The following is a 14106-nucleotide window of genomic DNA, read 5'->3' on the forward strand; positions in this document are numbered from 1 at the left end:
AAGCCACAAAATTACAACTTGCAACCCTATCCTAAATTTATACAGAATATTTGCTCTATATTAAGTAGAAAAAGGGGGGGGGGGCTGAAAAACAGCATGAAGGGATATTTTACTGGTTACAAGATGGCAGTGACAGGCATGTTTAACTCCCTTTCCTGAACCATCTGTAACCTTGAGACCCAAGTAGAGTGCCTACTAAGTACAGGGATATATCCAATGAACAACAACAACAAATTCCTGCCCTCACTGAGCAATATTCCAATAAAGATGAACAGACTACAGCACAGGTCTGCAAACAAATCCAGTCTATCACCTGTTTTTGTACATAAAGTTATTGAAATTTAGTCATGTCCATTCATCTGTGTATTGTCTGTAGTTGCTATCTTGCTTTAGTGACAGAGTTAAGTAGTTACAACATAGGCCATCTGGTCCACAAAGCCTAAAATATTTACTATCTGGCATTTACAGAAAAAATTTGCCAACCCCTGGGATACATGAATGGTAAATGAGTTAGCAGAGAAAGCAGACCAAATATCTATTCCTGAAATGGGGGAAGGTACAAGGAGCCTGACAATGGTCAGGAATCAGAGGCAGAACTAAAGAATATGAGTGCCCAGACTGAAAAACTATGGCATGTTCAGGATGATGAATTAGTGGAAATCAAAACCAAACCAAAAAGAAACAACTAAAATTTCAGTATACTAAGGATAGAGAAAGAAGATCCTAAAAGTTTCCAGGCTAGGAAAATAATGTAAGAATACAAAACTCCTACATTCCTAGAAAACAGTAATTGGTCAGTGGCCATTATATAAAGTAGCCACCAGAATAAGTTCTAAATCTTCTTAATCAAGAAATGATAGTTCTATAGTTATAATTAACAAGTAACTACTAGAACTGGTTTAAACACATTTAATCTACCAATAACCAATTGCTTCAATGAATGAACATGCTTCTGCAAACTAGCCATTACCATCAGCCCCTTACTTCTAAAAGTCGGTCAATCAAGAAGGGAGACTCAATTTAGGCACATTTGTGTTAAATCTCTTTATATATTCTTTCTTTTTCTAAGACTTTCTACAGTCTTAGAAAAGATATCATTTGTTTTACCTTTTTATGCCACTCTTTTATTTCTCCTTAGGACACCGTATCTATTGCCATGGCTTCCTTTCAAAACTTTCTCCATTTCTGACTTTAAATATGTAGACTATCTAGCATATTTTCTCTTCTCCTGAATGGGAGGAAAATCGCCCAAACCAACCAACTAAATTAGCTAACTTCTCCACTTAACTAGTTCCTATGTTTATTTCTACACTGATTGAATCCATCATTTCCATGGACTTTTACCCCAGTTCTTGAACATTGTCTCCTTGACTTTTGTGACCTGGATGATTCTTACCAGATTATAATTTTAGAAAAGGGGATATAAAATAAAAGTTGGATCTACTTTTAGCTTTAAGAATATTTCACACAGTAGTATCCATACAAACTTAGGACAAATTACTCTTGCAAATTTATTTTTTAATGTAAAAAATCATTTAAAAACAGGATTACTCAGGTGACAATTCTATTACCAGTCCCATGCTGACATTACTCAACCACACAGGATCTATAATGACCAATTTGAGAAATACTGTTTTAAAAACCTAAGGTTCTATGAAAGAGGTTTCCAAATTTGTGCTTCTGAATCCAACTAGAGAAAATATGGTAATTTTGGGGATAAGAATTTCCTAAACATCCCAAATACTTCAGTAACAGTAAACCAAATATTTTAACATCAAGAAAACTAGACTCATCTCTCTGCATTCTTTTATCCTTCATGTAGCTGGGCTGTGCCAATTTCTGATAACTTCATCATGGTTTATCTATTACTTAAAAAAACAACTCACTTCGATGAACATACACCAAAATGCCAAGCAACTGCCTTGAGTGACAGTGTTTCTACAGTTGACATTAATTCACTCCTGCCTTTGAAAGTTTGTCAATGTTTGAACTCTTGAGATTCCTTCAAACCCTGTAAGATTAGAAGTCTGGTCTGCTGAGGGGAGGTGTCTGACCAGGATATCTTTCCCTTAAGTAACCAATAACTGCGGCTTTGTGCTTTTTGTTTCAGATATTGAATGGTGCCTTCCACTCTTTGATATTTGACCTCAGACCCTCATTTAGCACCATTCCACATGATGCCCTTAGACAAACAAATGTACTGAATGGGATGCTTGTGTCCGACCAATTTGTTTGTTCTATGAATTTGCCATCAGATGGATCAGTCTCAACAATGATGGGAACTCCAACTGGCTCCTTGAGCTCACACTGCCAAATTTATTTTGTTATCCTAGCATTTGTACCAAGCAGGTCTTTGTAGAATGCAATTAAGCCTTTTGGATATGGCTTGGAGGTGTACTATTTGGTAAATATTTTTGCCATTAGTTTAATTCTTTAGCTACTTGCTTTTTGTTCACCTATGTGCGTAAAATTTTGTGTCATGTGTTTTGTTTTGTCCTGGACTGTCTTGTTTCCAATCACTGAATAAAGGAATGCTCCATTTGGAATGAATGGAGGCATAGGCCCCGCAAGCCTCCAGTCCAATTCAAGCTGGCCCCAGGCACTAAACGTTGAAGATGAGTAAAACCAGTGGCCCCTTAGGCAGAGGCGAATGATTGGTCAAATGTCACCCTGGGTCACTTGCAAAATTTTGTGACAGTATATTATAAGGTCAATAACTGTGGGGCTGTTGATTATGCAGCTCCTCCCTAACCTCTGCTTGGTCAGGGAACCTGAGAATCTGTAAAGACACACTTGTTAAAAAATTTTTTTTCCAAATATTTATTTAGAGAAAGAGAGTGAGTGGGGGAAGGGCTGAGAGGGAAAGAGTATCCCAAGCAGGCTCTGTGCTACACAGGGGCTCGATCTCACTGAACCGTGAGATCATGACCTGAACCGAAACCAAAAGTCTGATGTTCAACCCACTAAGCCACCCAGGCACCCCTAAAGCACTCTTAAATCACTTTTACTTAGGAATAATTTCTATCCAGTGAAACAAACAGATCTTAAACAGTGAAATGAATTTTGACATATGCTAATACCCTCACAACCACAGACACAGCCCTCATTACAATTTACAACACTTCCATCATCCAGAAAGTTCCCAATGTGCCTCTTCTCAGTTAATTAACGGGATACCCTTTTTCTTAACTCTAGGGACTGCTTTCTTAGTTGTCAAAGCCACGACTTTCCCTAGGAAGAACTTCTGTGTTTTTTATAAACTCAATATAATCTTGATTCTTTTAATTTTTTTTTTATGTTTATTTATTTCGGAGACAGAGAGAGAGAGACACAGCATGAGTGGGGGAGGGGCAGAGAGAGAAGGAGACACAGAATCTGAAGCAGGCTCCAGGCTCTGAGCTGTCATCACAGAGCCTGACACAGGGCTTGAACTCATAAACCGAGAGATCATGACCTGAGCTGAAGTCGGTTGCTCAACCGACTGAGCCACCCAGGCACCCTTAATCTTGACTCTTGTACGTATATGGGCAAATGACAAAAATTGTGACTGACAAGAATGACTTAATTGGACTTATGGCCAACTTTTAAAATATCAAAATTAATACATTAAGAGAAACTGTAACTACAGAAAAAATTATTAGACAAAATAACATTCAATAATCAACTTCTTTAATTGGTATTCTGGGGCCTCAAAATAAAATGACTAAGAGAGCCTACTCTTCTTGAATCGTTCTCTTTACTCACACTACCCACACAATCCTATTCCTTTTGCTCCTTCCCCTTACCTCTGAAATACTTTTCTTGAGGGTTTGTCACCAAAGGAACAATTATACTCACCTCTTTAATTGCTGGAGTAAAAGAACTATACAGAAACTGAATTTAAACATGAGTATAGATTTAGTTGAAGTTATGGTTAAGGATTTTCTTAAATCTCAGGATTTAGAAGACAGAAATTTGTTTCTGGATTTCAACTTAATCACTAATTTTGAGTAATTTTAAGTAAGAGAAAATTACTTAATTTTCTCTTTATAAAGAAAAATGTTAAAAGCAGAATAGGAAAGACCAGATTCAAAGAACCCAGCATATTTTAAAAACTGGCCTTGACAGAACAAGAACCTATTTAGGAAACACACTATTTCAGAAGTCTTTTTTAGAGGTAGACGGGTCAAGATTTAAAACTGTAAACAAAATAAAAATGACTTGATATGAAACAAAATAAAAATTAATGTCAGGAAAGTGTAAAATATATTGTTTTAGACCCAATAGCTGAGATAAAGAAAGGCATGTCTGCTCTTTCTGTTAACTGGGCTTAGACCTGAATAGGAAACTTAAAACAAGAAATTAGTAATTTAGAAATCTACAATGGCTGAGATTTTTCAAAGGCCCTTACAAAGTAAAAAAGCTAGAAAAACCAAACCAAAAAGGTCTTTGTTTTATGAGAAATGGGAGTTTATGGATGAAGACACTTACATAATGCAAGGAGGAGAGCCATAGGAAGGACCAATGTTTCATGTTTGCTAAGAAGTGAAATACAATGATTCAAAATCTGTCCCATAATGCTGCTCCAAGTAAAACATGAGCACCCCACAATTCCTGCCGTTTTTCCACAAAAGGTAGCAATGGACTGACTACATAGAATCACAAGGGAATTTTGGGGGGTGATGGAAGTGTTCTAACACTAGTTGTAGTGATGATGCACAACTTTATAGTTACTAAAACCCAAAACGAAACACTGACACAGCTGACTGAATTAACATAACAATTACCATTAAAAATATTGACTATAAAAAGTAAACATTTATGGGAATTGCATTTCTTAATGAGAAGGTTGGGACCTAATTCCCCAATTGCTTTATTTATCCGTATTACCTATTGTTAGAATTAGAATCAGGTTCATCCACATTATTACTTCCATCAGTATTTTGTTTCTTTTATTCCTTATGATCAAAAATTATATTCATTGTAGGGATACATGACATTTTCTTTACACATTCATCAGGTGATGAACATGTGGATTATTTTCAGCTTGTGGGTAGTATAAATAATGCTTATCTATTTGTTTTAATTTTAGAAATTCAACCAAAAAGAATTTTTATTATAGAGCCCTATGGTCACAGGAAGTTTAAAACATTTCAAATTTTGAAGTAGAGAAATCTGATGTTGTCAACAGACTTTCAAACCTAAAATCATAGTGACAAAACACATCTAACTTGCCAAAAAGGTTTGTAACAAGGAACACTTATAAGGAAATGCAACCAAGCAAAGTCATTATCTTTCATTAATTTTTACTAATATCTCCTTATATATACCAAACTAAAATATTTAAAAAAAATTTATCTTGAAAGAGAGAGAGAGCATGAGTGGGGAAAGGGCAGAGAGGGAGAGAGAATCCCAAGTAGGCGGGGCTGACTTGTGGCTGGATTTCAAGACCCTAGGATCATGACCTGAGCTGAAATCAAGAGTTGGACATCCAACCGACTGAGCCACCAGGTGCCTTCAACTAAAATATTTTTATTTAAATCCCGATAAATACCAATGCTAGGGATATTTTTTTCCTTAAAACAAAAAACCTAACTGTATGATAGCCAAAATTTGAACTAATATCTACATTTCAAATTGGTACTTTCCACTACACCAGCTTTGAAAAATTGTTTAGAGATTCTAAGATTGAAATAATGGATTTCATTGTGAATGCTAGTGACTGAGAAAGGCCACTGCTTCTGTTTTGAAAATGACTGTGGGGTTGCATCTAGTTTTAGCAGAAAAGACAACTCTGCTCAGCAAGTAAAGTCTGTCATTGGCTTTTGGTGGGGAGGAGGAAAGAAGGTGCTGGCACCTGTGTATTTGAGTTGTGGGCAGAACGTTCCTGTTCAAGTGCTGTTAACTTGAAGCCCAAGAATAAGCACTTGAGAAATCTGAATTTCTAATTTCATGCACAGTTCTGATGGGGAGAGTTACATCTGAATTTCTAAGGGATTTGTGATAACTACCGTTTGAGACATCGAGAATAACTGCTCTCTTTTACAGAATCCCAAAAAGGGACAATTTTGACAGCATAGCATAGTGGTTCATAGCACCTAAGTTTCAAATCCTAGTTTTGTACAACCTTGGGCAAGTCATGAAAACTTTCAGAGCTTCACTTTCTTTACGGTGAAAGTGGAAGCAGTAATACCTACACGATAAAGTTATGAGGCAGATACAAGAATGTAAATTCCAGAAAAAAATTTTGTCTGTTTTATTCATTGCTATATCCCCAGAACCTGAAACAGTGCCTGGGGCACATAGTACGTGCTTAAGAAATTAAGGAATGAAATGTAGTAGTACTTTTCTTAAAAAAAAAAAAAAAAAAAAAAAAAAAAAAAAATATATATATATATATATATTTTAATGTTTATTTTTGAGGCAGAGAGAGACAGAGCATGAACGGGGGAGGGTCAGAGAGAGAGGGAGACACAGAATCTGAAGCAGGCTCCAGGCTCTGAGCTGTCAGCACAGAGCCCGACGCAGGGCTCAAACTCAGACCGTGAGATCATGACCTGGGCCGAAGTCAGAAGCTCAACCAACTGAGCCACCCAGGGGCCCCTGTAGTAGTACTTTTCTGTAAGAGTCATGGATCCCATGCACATAGTAACAATCAACAGAAGATAGCTTTTTAAATAATAATAGAGGAGGGGTCCCTGGGTGGCTCAGTCTGTTAGCATCTGACTCTTGATCTCAGCTCAAGTCCTCATCCCAGGGTCTGGAGTTCAAGCCCCACGTTGAGCTATGCACTGGGCATGAAGCTTACTTAAAAAAATAAAAACAACAGCAGCAATCCTCTGAGCTGTTGCTCAAGTTACCTCAGTTGAGAATCCATGGTCTACCTTTTTACCTACTCACTCAATAAAACATGTTGAGGGAATAGCAGTCCAGCTTTTGTTTGAGAAAGTTTCTTCTAGGTAGGTAAAGAGACACAATGTACAGGCTAAAACTGTTTTCCATCCATATATGGGTTTTTGTCCTTATTTCAGTCCTCGTGTTACTACAACCAGTAGTGGAATAGTGGAACAGTTGGGAATATTTTAAGATCAACTGAACTATATTGTAATTCTTTAGCTACAGACTCTAAGGCTTCCTACTATATTCTACTAAATCTAAGAAGCACTTAAAAAAAAAAAACACATTTTAGGGGACCCCTGAGTGGTTCAGTTGGTTAAACATCTGACTCTTGATTTCAGATCAGGTCATTATCTCAGGGTTTGTGAGTTTGAGCCCAACTCAGTTTGTGAGTTTGTGCGTCGGGATCTTCACTAACAGCACACTGTCTACTTGGGATTCTCTCCCAAGGCCCGTGCTCCCCGCCCCCCCCCCCCCCCAATACATACCTAAACTAAAAAAAAAAAAAAAAAAAAAAAAGTACTATACAAAAATTTCTGTAATAGTGTTGTTATCTTTGCTCTTTAACATTAATTACACAAGTGAATGAAGATTACTGTATGTACCTCAAGTTTTGCAGACTGTTATTTTGACTACCTAGGGAGAATCTCAGTATACTTTAGAAGCAGAAATATCTTGAGATGGTAATGTAAAATGAATTTTAATTCCTTTTGAACTTGTAAAATAGATACGTGTATGTGATAATGTGGTGGGATCATTTTCTTCTACTTTTGTTTTTTCCTGAGTTTTTAAAATTACTAATAAACAATATATTTATAAAATATGCAAATGAAAATTAAAAATTGAAGGCAAAAGAGGAGTTGTGGAGTTGTCTTTTAATTACCCCATGTTACTATCATTTAAGAATGTTGATAATCATTGGCATTTTTATAATTTTTTTTAAACGTTTATTACTGAGAGACAGAGTGTGACAGAGCATGAACATGGGAGGGGCAGAGAGAGGGGGAAACACAGAATCCGAAGCAGGCTCCAGGTTCCAAACTGTCAGCACAGAGCCCGACACGGGGCTTGAACTTATGAACCATGAGATCATGACCTGAGCCAAAGTCAGTCACCCAACCAACTGAGCCACCCAGGCACCCCTTATAATCACTGGCATTTTTAAAAAGTGGTCATTAGAAACTCAAAAATACCAAGTTGAGTCATTCAATTCACAATGAATAATAATTATAATACTGCTACTACCAGAGAAAAGTATCTTTCTGATAAATAATATACTGATGGTGACAGTGCATGTTTAAAGAAAACAAACAGGCAAGCTTAAAAGAACCAATTAAAATTCTTTTAATGCTATTTTTAAACCTTAGTAACTACTGTGCTTGTTCTGAAAAAGGGCTAAGAGGTATTATTGATAATTACAAAATTAAACATACCGTTTTAAGTGCTTTACAGAACTATCAACATAAATACTGACAATATTTACTCTAAAAATGTAAATATTGAAATTTTAAACATTTTCCTCTCTATTGTCAAAGAGATATTTATCCTTATGCTAATTAGCATGCCAAAAAAGTCTACTTAGAAAGAAAAGATAAGTAGGGTGGCAAAGGAGTTAAGTTCTAAGTATTTTAACGGGCATGCCAGGAGCAAAGGTTTGTATTCTGAAAAGCTGGCTGGTTTGTTGTATCTTCTTGTACTTCAGCAGAAAATACAGATTGAAACAAAAAGATACAAAGTAAAATTAGGGTACTTGATATTAGAAATTATTAAAAATTCTAGTTGTCAGGTGTTATTGCCATGGACTGTCATCTGAAGAAATGGGAAGTGCAATTAAAACTATTTCATAATGATCTAAAAAATCTACATTGGAAGAAATTTTAAAACCTTCAAGCAGTTAAAGGCAACACCACAAGAAAATGATAAATGAAGATGTATCAGCAATGGGGAAGTAGGTCTTGGTCAAACTCTATGCCAAAAATTATGGTGCTACTGGTCAAATGTGAAACATTCTAGTTTGAGTTTCTAATACAGGTAATGGGATCTGGCTGATTTACATATGATTTTGTGGCATTCCTTGTAAATAATGGCATTTATTTGTAAAAATTAAATGAAGTGTGGAAGTTGAAAGCGAAGTTATGAATTGCTAATTAAAAAAATAATATGCTTATGTTAATCTGCATCTGAACCAAGCTTTAATCTGTTAACTCACCTATTATGTTAAGTCATAAATTAATAAGGGACTCTCAGATCCTCAATTTATTCAGGTGGTTAAACCGGTAAGAATGCTGTATATATGCAAAATGAATTCAGTGCTGTTAATAGTGACACTTCTCACTTATACTTCTTCAGCAAAAAAATGTAATTTCTACAACAAGCAGGCACTTACACAATTATAAATATGAAGCATGATTCACATTACTTCTCTAATCATCTAAGATTACAAATGAAGAAAATTAAACACTAAGGAATCTACTCCTGAAATCATTGTTGCACTATATGCTAATTTGGATGTAAATTTTAAAAAATAAAAAATAAAATTAAAAAAAATTAAGAAAATTAAATTGGTTTAATAAATAAATTGAATAAAAAATACTTGAGGTTAAAATTTGCATAAAAATTTAGTAGGAAGGGGTAATTTTTGGGTATTGTATGTCATTTACATGTAAAGATTTCTAATTGTAATTACTTATACAGATTTCCTAAAATTTGTGTGACTTACAACCAACTCCTGATCAAGGAAACAGACTGATATATCTTAGACTTTGCTGCATTTCTTGCAAAACACTATTCACTAATTTAAAAGATTGTACCCAATGAGCCCTTTGAATAGATTAAGTTGTGTTTTCAACATAAGTTTCTACCATTTGGCTTTATTGTTTATTTACTTTTATTAAAAAAAATTTTTTTTTTTTTAGTGATTGTTTTGAGAGAGAGAGAGAGAGAGAGAGAGAGAGAGAGAGCAAGCAGGGGAGGGGCGGAGAGAGAGGGAGACAGAATCCCAAGCAGGCTCCGCATCGTCATCATGGAGTCTTGTGGGGCTTGAACCCACAAACTGTGAGATTACGGCTTGAGCCAAAATCAAGAGTTGGGCACTTATCAGACTGAGCCACCCAGGCACCTCCTGTTTATTACTTTTAAATCAACAACTCTGGTGGGGTAATATGCCAATTTATTTGTGGCTGGAGTTACACTTGGATTTGGGAAAGTCACAGAGATCTGTCTGGGATCCACTGGAGAGGTCATGGCTACAATGTCCCTTCCTCTGCTAATGGGTGAAAATGGGATTTCTGTAGCAATCTAAATGTAGTTGGTATTATGAGGTACCATTATTCAATATGTACAAAATGCCCCTCAGTGATTTCCTTTCTCTGCTTTATACACAAAGATATTCATGATGCCCTCTCCTGCCCACTGCCCCCCACCATTATGTAGCAAGAATAATACACAGATCAGGATAGAATGTTCCTGACCAGCATATACTCAGAATGCAATTCTGAGGAGGGTAGTGTCAAGGAAAACTTTCTGAAGTATTCTTGAACTATCTCAGTCCACAATCAGTTCCCCTTTCTGACAAACTACACCAAATACTCTAGCACTTGATTATATACTATCTTGTACTGTCTTTTAAGAGGACAATTATAGAAAGGAACATTATCTTAAGGTTTAAGAAGTTTGGCTCTATTTAAAAAGTTATATAACTTGAGATAAACTACTTTATTCTCAATTTACAGTATCCTTGTTTGTAAAATGAGGGTAGAGGGAAGGAGGAAGAACGGAACACAGAGATGCCTTACATCAGGCAGGTAGGCATGTAAATGCTTGAAGCAGGAAGGTGTTAATATTAGGAAATGGTGTGAGCAGAATGAATGCTTATACAGATGAAGTCATTCAAATTCTGAAAGTTGTGAATATTGTGAAAACCAACAAAATCTACTTAAGGTATGGAGATCTGGGTTCTGGTACTAGTTTTCTACTTCTGTACTAAATGATCTCTAAGGTCCCTTTCAATTCCAAAATGTATTGTTACATATACCAGGGCTTTGAAGAATTATATATAGACAGAGCTTTTAAAAGTATCTTAAATGTTATATTCCCTTTTTTAAAAAGTATTTTTTTAATGTTTACTTCATTTTGAGAGAGAGACAGCGCGAGTCAGGGAGGGGCAGAGAGCGCGCCAAGACACAGAATCCAAAGCAGGCTCCAGGCTCTGAGTTGTCAGCACAGAGATCGACACTGGGCTCGAACTCACAAACGTGAGATCATGACTTGAGTCGAAGTTGGACGCTTAACTGACTGAGCCACCCAGGCACCCCTCCCTCTTCTTAATTATTATAAAATAAAGGGGCTAAAAACAATACAGGACAATGTACACATTCACAGGCTGCTCTCAGCTGGGAAAATCCATTAGTACCACCAGGTACTCAACCAAGGCAAGATGCAAAGGCTTTCCGTATTTTCTTCTTCGTTCTGGCATGCTAGTCCAACATGCTTTGTGCAATTAAGATCTCCTTTTCAACTAATTTATGATTAGGGCATGGACATGAGGTTCTCTCTCACTCAGGGTGGTAAACATGGAATGTGGAAAGAAGGGAGCCCTAGAACTGACTACCTATGCAACTTACCAGAGGGTAGTTACTTATTCTAGGCTTGTCTTAATCTATAAAATACAGACAATAATATCAATTTTACAAACTTAATGGACAGATTAAACGTATATGGTCTATGAAAGTCTTAAGTGTTAATCATTACTATCATCAACGAGATGAAGAGGGACAATTTTGTCCCCAATTTGGTCTAGAAATATTTGTTAAATCAAGGAATGACTAAAGACTAATAATTCATTTCCAACAAAGGAAAGAACTATTTAGATCCTTTTTTTTTTTAAATCTTTATTTATTTTTGAGAGAGAGACAGCGTGTGAGCAGGGGAGGAGCAGAGAGAGAGAGGAAGACACAGAATCTGAAGCAGGCTCTAGGCTCCAAGCTGTCAGCACAGAGCCCGACAAGGGGCTCGAACTCACGAACTGTAGGATCGTGACCTGAGCTGAAGTTGGACGCTCAACCAACTGACCCACCCAGGTGCCCCAGGTCCTTTTTTTTTTTTTAAAAAGAACTATTTAGATCCTTAAGAGACCACAAACAAGTTACCTTTTGTACATAAGTTGCCATTTAAGTTCACATTCTTGACAGACGTCAAGAATCCCAACTGAGAATGAATTACACAAATCTTGAGAAAAATCAGTTCTTACACTTGCCATGTAGAAATGTAATTCAAGTAGAAAAGAAAATGCTCTGGAGCAGGAAAAGTATTAAAAGCAACTTTTAGGTTCCAGAGACACCTGCTCTCAACCTCAATCTGATTTATTCTTTAAATCAATCCCATTAATAAATGTAAAAAGCAGGTTATGGTAAGAATCAAATCCTTGAAAAGTGGTAAGTGATATTTAAAAAGCATTAATTCCTTGGGGTGCCGGGGTGGCTCAGTGTGTTGACTCTTGATTTTGGCTCAGGTCATGATCTCAGGGTCATGGGATAGAGCCCTGAATCGGGCTCTGTGCTGAGCGTGAAGTTTGGGATTTTCTCTCTCCCTCTCTCCCTGGCTTGTGCTCTCTCTAAAAATAAAAAAATAAAAATAAAAAGCATAATTCCTTTCCATTAAAATGTCATAGGGTCTCCAAATAGCTATAGTCAAATTAAAAATTTTCCAAAAACAATGGTTAACTCAAGCAATTCTATCCTCAAGTTATTTTGCTACAACACCCACCCCCAACCATCCATCTTGAAATTCTGTGATCTTAAATTATAAATAAAGGACTAAGTAAAAAACTTAACTACTGGTTCCTGAAGTCAAGTGGCATTACTTCTCTCACTGAACACTTTCTGGAAGAGACGATATTTGATTTCTCCTTTCCGCCTCCAACTCCAAAAGAAGTATTTTAGCAGTTGAAGAGGACTGCTGTGTTCTCTTTGCACTCCTAAATAAATTTAACTAATTAAAATGTTAGGAGAACCTAGTATTAATCCATTGGACACAATGACAGAAATCAAAACTTCTGAGATTTAAAAATTATTTTTGGAGGTCCAAACACTACCTCTCATACTCTCTTTTAAAAATAAAACTAACAGGGGCGCCTGGGTGGCGCAGTCGGTTAAGCGTCCGATTTCAGCCAGGTCACGATCTCGCGGTCCGTGAGTTCGAGCCCCGCGTCGGGCTCTGGGCTGATGGCTTGGAGCCTGGAGCCTGTTTCCGATTCTGTGTCTCCCTCTCTCTCTGCCCCTCCCCCGTTCATGCTCTGTCCCAAAAAAATAAATAAAAAACGTTGAAAAAAAAAATTAAAAAAAAAAAACAAAAACTAACAATGAACCACAAAATAAACAAAAATCCATTAAAATGACTATTACTTATCATATTTACTTTCTGAGTTGTCTGCATCTCTCTTGAGGGGAAAATGGGAAATGTTTCTAATCTTATATTCTGCTGAGAAAGGTCTTCTCTGTGAATCAGTTTTAAATCTAGTTAAGTGCAGAATTTGTAGGCTACCCAACAATTTCACTGTTCTGACTACATTTATAATACCTCAAGTAAGGAAAAAATTTTTCTCTTGCCCTTTTCATGGATTAATATTGCCAGTAAATAAAGCTTATTCCTACATATACTATGACATGCAATATAAGGTCATGGTTTCTAGTTTTATTACTGGAGTTATTACTATAGTTACCTTTCAGTTTAGTACTTGATCATTTCTCAGCCAAATCAAGAGAGCAAGGTAGTTAGGTGACAAAAAAAAATGGAGATTCCAACATGTTTTGAAAAGAAGAAGAAATAATATGGGCTCAAGATGACCTGTTTGTTAGTTTCTATCAGATCCATCCCAACAGGTTGGATTTGTAGAACTCTCCTCTGCTCCCAAGAGTTCTTTGGACATGACTTAAGAATCTACCTTGGGGCGCCTGGATGGCTTAGTCGGCCATGAGCGTCCGACTTCAGCTCAGGTCACGATCTCGCGGTCCGTGAGTTCGAGCCCTGCGTCGGTCTCTGGGCTGATGGCTCAGAGCCTGAAGCCTGCTTCCCCTTCTGTGTCTCCCTCTCTCTCTGCCCCACCCCGTTCATGCTCTCTCTCTGTCTCAAAAATAAATAAACGTTAAAAAAAGAAAAATTAAAAAGAATCTACCTGTCAGGGTTTTTTTTTCTTCTTTTTCTCATCAGATCTATTAGTAAATTCTATGGGTT

At 36.7% G+C, this 14106-nt stretch overlaps 1 protein-coding gene across 3 annotated transcripts in view; it reads right to left on the reverse strand.

Moving 5' to 3' along the window:
• The window catches only part of RAP1B (RAP1B, member of RAS oncogene family), a 45637-nt gene that overhangs the window by 10647 nt on the left and 20884 nt on the right, over nucleotides 1-14106 (reverse strand). Inside the window, exon 1 of one of the 3 annotated variants that reach the window (XM_053896001.1) lies at nucleotides 4471-6315. The exons of the other annotated variants lie outside the window; for them this stretch is intronic. The gene's annotated coding sequence lies outside the window, so the exon portion shown is untranslated. Of the gene's footprint in view, nucleotides 1-4470; nucleotides 6316-14106 lie in introns of those variants that run through there. 3 annotated transcript variants of the gene reach the window in all.

This window comes from Panthera pardus, unplaced genomic scaffold, assembly GCF_024362965.1.
Source record: "Panthera pardus isolate Hobbes unplaced genomic scaffold, ASM2436296v1 HiC_scaffold_6, whole genome shotgun sequence".
Classification (NCBI taxonomy): Eukaryota; Metazoa; Chordata; class Mammalia; order Carnivora; family Felidae; genus Panthera; species Panthera pardus.